This window comes from Monopterus albus, unplaced genomic scaffold (assembly GCF_001952655.1).
Source record: "Monopterus albus unplaced genomic scaffold, M_albus_1.0 scaffold40.1, whole genome shotgun sequence".
NCBI classification, from domain to species: Eukaryota; Metazoa; Chordata; class Actinopteri; order Synbranchiformes; family Synbranchidae; genus Monopterus; species Monopterus albus.
Window position 1 is genome coordinate 3,746,656 of NW_018127920.1, and position 2,784 is coordinate 3,749,439.

Genomic DNA, 2,784 nt, shown 5'->3' on the forward strand with positions numbered 1-2,784 from the left:
TCCTGCTGACGATGTTAGAGAAAAGGACTTGTCTGGCCTTATTTACTTCATAGTTGTAAATACCAAGCCTCTCTAAAGATCTCATAATGAAGCTGAAGATTACATTTATTCCATATGTGCTCAGCTTTATGGATTCTCTTTTCTGACTTGTGTACAAATCAACATTTTGACAGTAAATGATTTGTGGATATGTTAAAAATTAAAAATGTTCTCCTGTTATAGTAAAAAAAATGTGTATGTCAAGATGTTTCTTTATTAATGTGTTTACTCTCGTAAATTATAAGTTAACATAGCTTTAGAAAACAGGGCTCCCCTGTCAGCAGCAAATACAGTGGCTACGCTCAGCTTTGTCACCTGCATATGAATGCTAGGATTATGTAATATTAAAATTTGTAATAATAAGACCTGTTTTAATCATAATGATAATAATGGTAATTATAGAACTGATGAGACTTAAAAGAATGTTGTGTTGTTTGCTAAGATATAGGCCGCCTAGATGAAACAGAGTGTCTGGTCTTTTCTGTGTGTTGGCTCTCCAACCATCACCTTGCTGGATGGTTACTTTCACATGTTTCATAAGAAACGCATTAGCATATCATTGATGGTGACCGTAATTGTTTAATGAGTCATTAATAACTAACACAGTAATTAGCATCAGTGGCATAATTATGTGTAGCCAGCACAGCATTTTGTTTGGAATAATTATCATCATTGACAGCCTTTTCCACAAACAAGAGGCAGTGGAGAGTGTACACAAACTGCTTCTGGAAACACAAACATCACACTCAACAACACAAAACAATTAACACACAAATAAAAGATTAATCACAAACACAATGATCCTGGTTCAGGGCCAGAGCTCTATTTTACAAATAATGAGTTCCAACCCAGCAACCCCAACTGTCGCTAGCTACTTTGACCAGAAACTAAAAATTTGTACATATGTACATATAGCATTTTCTTCATCAGTCTAGGTTTGTTTTCAGTGTGTATCTGAGCCCTCTCCACAATGAAAACCAAAATCTGGTGGCGATATTTACCAAGACTGATGATGTAAATGAGCACAACCACAGCTGTGTTAATTTGAATACATGTCTGCTTTGGATCTGCTGCCTGAAGCAAAGCAAAGTTTTCTTATAAAGCACCTTTCTAAACCCAGGTTGCAAAGTGTTTCACAGTAAGATAAAAACACATAAATGAGATGCTGCATCTCAAGGGTCTATCTTTTCAATAAATTCAAAAGAATAAAATAATAAAACAGGAGCAACAGACAAATAGCACTAAACAATGTAAACAAAACAAAACGAGAATCAACACATAAAAATCACAATAACATAGTAGACTGGGATACAAATGCCTGCCTGAATAAATACGTTTTAAGAAGTGAGTGAAAGACAGCCAGATCGGGCACAGACCTAATGCCTGGTGGAAGGCTGTTGCACAATCTTGGAGTTGCCATCATAAAAGCCTGGTCACAATGATTAAGACTGGAGCTGGTACATCTAAAATCAATGGGCTGTTAGATTTAAGATATCTACCTACAGTGCTTTGAAAACAAATAATAAAAGCTTGAAATTGAATTGGAGGCTGTTGCGTTGGTATGAACTGAGAGGAAGTGCAAAAGAAAGTCTAAATTTACAGCATCTGAACTTTAATATGGTTGAAGAAATAAACAAACCACTCTGGAACTTCAGTCACAGTCTCCTGCCAGTCAAATCATCATTAATTTTGTTCAGTAACTGAAGCTTGTCAAAGTCCCTCACATTCTCTTCTGGCGAGCCATGTGATTTACAAACATGTTCATGTTAAACATGTTCTTAACACCAAAGAGTTCTAAGATGACAAACAGTTGCCATGTTGATAGAAGCACCACAAATTTTACACCTGCTTTCAGCAGCAGGGGTAAATCAGGTGTTGAGAGTATTTGTTTAAATTTCCATTCTCTCCACTCTTATTTTTATGTCCCTGAATGGGAACACCTTAAAGTACATATGGCATGAGACCAAGGGCCCTGTCTTGCAACAAATGCATGGCATGCAGTGTGGGTAGTGTGTCTGTGTTTCCTAATTTCCTACCTGTGCAATTACCATTTTCATGACATGCACATCAGGTTGCCTTTTTACCAAACAGCAGTCTGATAACTTTGCGCTGGCAAGAGTGTCTGGATAAAAATGGGGTGTGTCCAGGTAAATTCTGGGCGCGTTGGTAATACGAGGGTGCACAAAGTGACTACCACTGACCAACAAAAACCAGCTCTGTGGTCAGATCATCATTGCTAGTTAATGGGTGCTTTGACAATGTTGTGCTGCACACCTGTCTAGGTGCCGGCACAGTGCACAAACTGTTTTTCCTCATCATCAGATGAGCCAGTACATCTTGACCAGATGCCACGGATCCTCAAAATAAGGCTCCAAATGTGCAAATTCCAGCAGTGCTGCATTTCTTCTGTTTCTTCGCTGCAAAATCCCACTGTCACTCTGTTACGTAACTAACTTGTGCCTACTTTTCTACCTCCTTGGAGTTTGGTTGAGTTACTAGGTGTGGCTGGCAGAGAGTGAGCACAGCTGTAGTCCATTTGCCAATTGTGTCACGAGCATTTAACCTGGGCTCAGCTGCTTCCTCAATGCCAGTCAGTTTTGTTGCTCATACCATAGCTTACCGGCCACTCTCTGCATGAGAGCTTTTCAGAAAATTTACTTACCTGTTTTCTGCAAGTTTTTGTCCTGCTCCAACACTCATCACATTCCTGGTTCCTGCGTTCCTTGTTCACCTGCCTGACTTTTC